Here is a 7,761-nt window from a genome sequence, read left to right as displayed (position 1 = left end):
GTGCTGATGTGTCTCTCAGAAATGGGAGGCAGTTAGAGGAGTTGGCACCGAAGAAAGTAAATTGGGCAGAAGCAGAAAAAGAGGCAATTGTAGAAGATGAGGTTATCAAGATAGAAAGTGTAGTAAAGACGTTGTTGGTAAAGCAGCCACAGCCAGTGGTTGCTAAACCACCACCTCTATTTCCTCAGAGTTTGGCAAAGCAGAAAGAAGAGGCCACATGCAAAAACTTTCTTGATTTATTAAAGCAAGTACATGTGAATGTCCCCTTAGTAGACATGCTGCAAGGGATTTCGAAATACACTAAGTATATCAAGACATTATAGCAAACAAGAGCCGCTTCATGGAGTATGCCACAATTGCACTTACTAAAGAGTGCACATCTCGAATTCAAAAACAAACTACCTATAAAGCTGAAGGATCGGGGTAGTATCACTATGGAAATCACTATAAGAAAGCAATGCATTGCACATACACTGTGTGATCTTAGTGCTAGTATAAATCTGATGTTGTCATCTATGTCCCAAAATTATGGTTAGAAAACCTGACACCGACCACTATTGTGCTACAGTTAGTCGACAGATCTTTGGCCAGGCCCGAAGGTATTATTGAAGATGTTCTGGTACAGGTTGGATCTTTTATATTTCTGGTGAATTTTGTTATTTTGGACTTTGAGCCAGATCTGGAAGTCCCATTTATTTTGGGGCTACTGGTTTTTGCTATAGGAAGAGCATTAATTGATGTAGTTGTTGGGTGGCTAACTATGAGGGTACATGATAAAGTTAAAGTATTTAATGTGTATAAGGCCTTCAAGTTGCCCGCAATCTATGAGGAACTTTCTGCTATCTGTGGTACCTGAAGACACTCTGTCACGACCCAAACCAGAGGGCCGCGACTGACACCCAAGACCCTACTCGGTTGAGTGCCATACTACCATTCCATCCATAAGTCACAACTTTTTGTGAACCTTTAATTTATGAGATGACGCTTCCGTCAAGTAAAACAGGACAAACTTTTCAATAAAACTCTTTCGTCAAATCAGGGACTTCTCACTTATCGTCAATTCGAAGAAAACCTTTAGTCACAATAAAATCTTTAAAAACAAAGCATAAAAACACATCGACCTATATGGTCGCTTTACACAACTGTCGACATCTCGACTCACTATCCACAGGACACTGTCTGCAAAAGTCTCTAACATACACGAGATACCATAACATAAATACTCTGACTCGGCAACACTCTGAACTGAGATAGAGCTCACCAATCCAGCTGATAGCCTGGGAACATCCAACAGCCAATGTCTTCTACTCATCTGTATACACCTGCGTGGCATGAAACGCAGCGCCCCCAGGAAAAGGGACGTCAGTACGAATAATGTACCGAGTATGTAAGGCAGAACTGAAACAAGATATCTCAAGTCGGATGAAAAAAGAGTAACAGACTCAATCTGTACCTGTGACCAACTCTGATAAACATATATTTGCACATGAACTTTTGACGCAGCTATATATATATAATGCATGCCTTCACCCTGTTCGCAGCCCCTTCAGGCATAATAGCATAATGGCCCCTTCGGGCATCATAATCATCGTATACTAGCTGATCAGGTGGTTTGCGTATATAATGCTTTAGCCCTTTTCCCCTTCCCTATGAAATGATATCGTGCATGTATGTAAATATGCAAATGCATAAAAATCATTGGAAACCATCAAAAGACTCCCTTCGGAGCAACTTTTAGTTCAAAACGGGAACTTCTTCCCCTTTTCTTAAAAATGGGAACTTCTTCCTCTTTTCATTTGTCTCCTTCGAGACTCAAAATTTAAATGTAAAATGCATAGGAAAGAGAAAACCTTATGAATGTCCCCTTCGGGAATTAGACAACATTATGAAATTGCACAACTTATAGATGTCCCTTCGGGACTTAAGAGGTCAAAGATACGAATATCCCTACACTGTCTAGGAATAGAGTCTTTGGAGTTCGTTTATTTGCTGGGTTCGTTTAGATATTAAGGATCTTCATCACTACCATAATCATCACCATTATCATGTCTCACTTTGAATGATCCATAACATAAACTGAGGCCATATGTTATATAGCATGCTCAGACATAAGCTGAGGCCATATGTTATATAGCACGCTCAGACATAAGTTGAGGCCATATGTTATATAGCACGCTCAGTCACGTCATGAAATAATCTAGAACCTTAGGCTTGAAAATCTCTAGGATTGGAGTCATTGTAAGATTGTTCAGAAACTATAGACTTCTGGCATTTCTAGGAGTAAAAAATTATGGATGTCATGTATGGAATCAAAACATAGGAATCATGCCTTTGAAAGAAAGGGATGAGCCTTAACATACCTGGAAACTCGCTTCTCGACTTTCCAACCTACCTCCTGTCTTGAAATCTACATATAAAACCATTCATTCTACTATTAGGCTCGTTGTTATATACTTATCCTAAGCCTCCAAATAAATCTTTCTAGAATCTGCCGAAATTTCGATAGCATCTCCTCTGTTTATATGCCTAGCCCAAAATCTCAATTCAGCAGCCAACAACAACAACAACATCAACAACACTACCAACATCAACAACAATATTATCAACACCAATATATTCCATAAACATCCCACACGATGTTTTATCCAATTTCTCGACCCATAAATTCATTATACGCTCATTTAGTAACTTTTCCTCCATAGATAAGTTTAAATCAATACTAATAAGGAAAGATTCATACCTTTCACCCTCTAGAATTGCAATATCTTCGATCACCACCTTGAATCCAAGACAATGTTCGCCGCAATTCGATATTATAATCGCAGCTATGTGTTGTACGAACTTAAATTCGGGGATTTCACTTAATTTGCGTTAAAATCTAATGGAAGGAAGTTGGGAGAATTTTCTAGAAGATTTGGGAAATATTTGGAGAATTCTTGGCTGAAAAATGAGGTTTAGGATCAGATTTGATCCTTAAATAGTGGGTCAAATTCAGGTCGGGGTCAATGTAGCAGTACTGCAGCAAGTCGGTTACTGTAACAGTACTGTAGCAACAATGTAGCACCCGGTTACTGTAGCAGCGTTTCTGCTCTGTCAGCCTAACATGTAACATCCATAATTCTCCATTTCGATGCCGTATCGACGAGCGGTTTGTTGCGCAAGAAACTAGACACGGCGAACTTTATTTTAGGCTTTTGTTTTGCTTCAAAACTCCTCATCTACTAAAAGATATCCTTTCTCCAATTTGGGCCAAAATTGCCCCTCATATTTTCTTCCAAGTTCCAACAAATTTAATTTTCTTAATTCACTTGCCCTTCAATCCATTCATAGCTTACTATATGAACTTAAATCCTTATAACCATAAGTTAAACACATATAAGCTCACATACTTCCTGAAAGGTAGCTCGAATCTCAACATACGAAACTACGGGGTGCACACTAAGAGACCTCTCAATACTTTTCGTGACCCATTGGAGAGAGCTCTAGTGGGTGATGATATTTTTGGAGATAGAGAAGCATTCGAGCTAGTGCAGATTCTTGATCTAGCAGGTATTTATATTCGATGTGGGGAGTTTGAGCCACTTGACAGAGAAATTGGGCAACCACCTAGGTTATCAATAGACGATCCCCCGAAGTTGGAGTTGAAGCCTTTGCTCGCACATCCCAAATATGCATTTTTTGGTGAGGGGGAGATTCTACCAGTTATATTGGCAACTGACACTACTAAAAAAAGTCAAAAATCGACAGCCAAAACTGACAGATTGTGTCGGTTTTTCTATGAAAACCGATGGAAAATCCATGCAAACTGTCCGTCGGTTTACATTACTTCGCTTTTAAAAAATCGTCGGACTGCGTCGGTTAAAATCGACGGAAAACCGACTGACTCCATCGGTTATGTAAAAAAAAATTAAAAAAACTGATAAACTGCGTCGGTTTTTTATAAAAAAAATAAAAAATAAAAATAAAAAATCGACGGAGTCTGTCAGTTTATTTTAGAAAATAATATAAATAATAATTATATTTTTTGCACATTTTTGTGCTAAAAATAATCGACGCAGTCCGTCGATTTTCTTAAAAAAAGGATTTAAAAAAATTGTCGAAAAACTGACGGAATCCGTCAGTTTTTTTCAGTTTTTTAGTAGTGCGAGCTCACTGATGCAGAAGTAAAGGTTTCTTTGGAGATTCTGAAAAATCGAAAAAAGACACTGGGTTGGCAGACATGTGATATTAAGGGAATCAACCCAGTATTCTTTATGCACAAGATATTTATGAGGATGATCACAAGCCGAGCATACAACATCAAAGGAGGTTGAATCCTGTAACGAAATAAGTGGTCAAGAAATGGTAATTAAGTAGTTAGATTCATGCATCATCTGCCCCATTTTTGACAGCAAGTGAGTGAGCCCAGTACAGTGCGTCCTAAAGAAAGGAGGGATGGCAGTGGTGGAGAACGACAAGAACGAGGTGGAATATTTGTATGGATTACCGAAAGCTCAATGAAGCTACTAGAAAGGATCACTATCCCATTCTATTTATCGATCAGATACTTGACAAATTAGCTAGACAAGAGTATTATTGTTTTCTTGATGGGTATCCCGGCTATAATTAAATATCCATCTCACCTGAGGATCAGGAGAAGACTACTTTCACTTGCCCCTACGATACATATGTCTTCAAGCGGATGTTGTTTGGGCAATGCAATGCACCAACGAGTTTTTCAAAGGTGTATGATGGCCGTATTTTCTAAGATGGTGGAGGATTTGGTAGAAGTGTTCATGGATGACTTCTCTGTCTTTCGGGAATTCATTTGAGGCATGTTTACGAAATCTGGATTGTGTGCTACTAAGATGCGAAGAAACCAACTTGGTGCTGAATTGGGAGAACTGTCATTTTATGGTTCAAAAGGTATTGTTCTTGGCCATAAGGTGCCAAAGAAGGGGCTACAAGTTGATCATGCAAAGGTAAACAGTATTGAGAGACTACCACCCCAATATCTGTTAAGGGTGTGCATAGTTTTCTTGGTCACGCTGTTTTTTACAAGCGTTTCATTAAGGACTTCTCCAAAATATCCAGTCCTATGTGGAAGATTCTTCAGAAGGATGTCAAATTTGTATATAACGATGTCATATGAGCTCTTTTGAAGAGTTGAAGCGGAAGTTGGTGACTGCACCATTAATAATAGCACCTGATTGGAACTTACCGTTTGAGTTGATGTGCGATGCAAGTGACACTATTGTGGGATCTATTCTAGACCAGAGAAAAGATAAGGGTTTCCACTCATTTTCTTATACAAGCAAGACTTTTGACACAGCCCAGATGAATTACACTATCACCGAAAAGGAGTTATTGGCTGTGGTGTACGCATTTAACAAATTTCGGTCTTATCTTGTGGAAGCCTGTGTTATTATATATATGGATCATGCTCCAATCCGTTATTTATTCAGCAAGAAGGACACAAAACCTAGGCTTATTCGGTGGATTATCCTATTACAAGAGTTTGATGTGGAGATTAAAGACCGTAAGGGAACAGAGAATCAGCTAGCTGATCACTTGTCAAGGCTGGAGAGTCATGATCATTTTGTGGAAGATGGACAGATCCGAGAAGCTTTCCCAGATGAGCAACTTTTTGCTATCCCTGCTGCAGATGTTCCATGGTACCTGATATCGTAAACTTGATAGTGAGTGCAGTATACCCACTGAAAATAGCACAGAAAATTTACCATGATTCGAGGTTATACATATGGGATGAGCCATATCTATTCAAGCAGGGCCCTGACCAGCCGGTGAGACCGTGCGTTTCGCAGAACGAGGCGAGTCAAGTACTAGAGAGTTGTCATTCCTCCCTTTATAGAGGACATCATAGTGGTGACTGCACTGCATCAAAAGTGTTGCAATCTGGTTTTTACTGGCCTACTTTATTTAAAGATGCACATGTATTTGCTAGGAGTTGTGAAAGATGCCAGAGGATGGGGACCATATCCAGAAATCCCAAGAGGCCCTTGAACAACATTTTGGAGGTAAAGATATTCAATGTATGGCCATTTCCTCCATCCTAATAAGCACATAAACATAAGACAGAAAATTAGTAAAAATAAAAAGGAAGGAAATAAAATTACCTTTCTTTTGTGCAGCTTTTGAGACAGAATGGATTTGGAGATCTTGATTTTCATCCACACTTCTACTCAGCCACAAAACGAAAGAACACTTTAAAACTAGATGCCAAAATTAGAGAAGATAAACAAAGTATCCAATTCTAGTCGGTCACTTTGTTACAAACTCAAAATCTTGGGTTTTCTTGTGAATGCTTGTGTGTGTCAATTGGGGTTCTTTATATAGAACCCCAAAAATCCCACTTCTAGGTTTTCCACCGATGTGGGACTTGTGGTTTTTGAAGAATTTCCTTGATTTATCCTTTTATTTTAAAAGATTTGTACTAAGAACCAATGAAAATTTGAGTTTTTGAGCGACAGTGAGACAAATATCATTAAGGATTTCTGTCCCTGAGAGCAGAAAAAACCAAAAGGGGAGAGAGGGTGAAGGTTTTACCTATTCTCAGTGGAGCTGCGGGGGAGAAAGTGTAAAGCATTAAATGTTTTACCCAAAATGGACATGCAGGTCTTGTGCAAAGTAAAACGCATGATAGAGTGGCCATTCTTGGCGTTGAAAGTGACGAAGGAAAGAGGTTTTTTCACGGAAACTAGGGTTTGGTTGAAACCCTTTTACAACCAAAATGAGAAATAAAAGGGGAGTTCGGTATTTTTGTTGAAGTTTGAGGAGCATTGGGTTAGGTCACCAGCTAATGGGACTTGGACTGAGGCCCAATTCGTTGTTCAACTAAATAAAAAGACAGGAGGTCATTCTTGCAAATGTGGTCACAAATTATTCAGTTGCGGCCTTAATTAATATAGCAAGCAAGTGGTTATTTCAATTATAACCCATTTTGAAAACCTTTTGCAATTGAAGCTAAATTAATTATCAAAATGATATGTAATTGATAATTTATTCAATTAATCAAATTTCTCGATTTAACGGGAGTAAGATATCTATCAATTAACCATTAATAGTTTGAAAAATTGAATAAGTGATTGTTTTCACTATTTTGGACATTAAAATTTTGATAAATATGTTTGAAAATCTTAAAAATATACATATATTCGAGATGATATACAACAATATACTTGATGATATTTTGCTAAATGAAATGGCAAAATGTCATTGAAACAATTTTGTAAAATCATTTTCGACTTGTAAAATGTATATTTCACTCCATTTGTGAGTCAAGAACTTTGAATAATTAAATAAAATTATTGGTGGGCAAAATTTAGGGGTCAACAACCAAAAAATATGGTTTTCACCAATTTCCTGTTCGATACCCGAAACTCATCCGGACTCCCCTGGACGCAAACCAAATATGCATTTCCGTCATAAAACACGCTATGAACTCGTTCGCACACTCGGAATTTCCAGAAGATGTCGTCTTGACCCGGGGCTGACCAAGGTCAACTGTAAAACATCAAATCTCAACTTTCGCCCAAAGACCCATAACACACCTAACCACCTCGGAACCCGAATCAAAGGCTCGACTAAGTCAAAAATTACATTCCGGACCTAATGAAATCGACGAAACATTAAAAATGATGCATTTACCCCCGCTATTGACTTTAGTCAAACATCTCCATTTTCTTAATTTAGGAAACTCCAATTTCACTAAAACCAATCCAAAACCCGCCCGATTGCCCCAGAAACAGCACCACCCATCCC

At 38.5% G+C, this 7,761-nt stretch overlaps 1 long non-coding RNA gene across 1 annotated transcript; it reads right to left on the bottom strand.

The window, feature by feature from the left end:
• Positions 1–1,048: 1,048 nt before the first annotated feature.
• LOC132605109 (uncharacterized) lies at positions 1,049–6,712 on the bottom strand. Its single transcript, XR_009569038.1, has 3 exons — positions 6,547–6,712; positions 6,117–6,178; positions 1,049–1,322 (listed from the first exon to the last, which is right to left on the bottom strand). It is a non-coding gene; the product is annotated as an uncharacterized LOC132605109 (long non-coding RNA).
• Between the last annotated feature and the right edge of the window lie 1,049 nt (positions 6,713–7,761).

This window comes from Lycium barbarum, chromosome 8, assembly GCF_019175385.1.
Source record: "Lycium barbarum isolate Lr01 chromosome 8, ASM1917538v2, whole genome shotgun sequence".
Classification (NCBI taxonomy): domain Eukaryota; kingdom Viridiplantae; phylum Streptophyta; class Magnoliopsida; order Solanales; family Solanaceae; genus Lycium; species Lycium barbarum.
The sequence above is the reverse complement of the archived record's forward strand: the minus strand, read 5'-3'. Positions and strand labels throughout refer to the sequence as shown.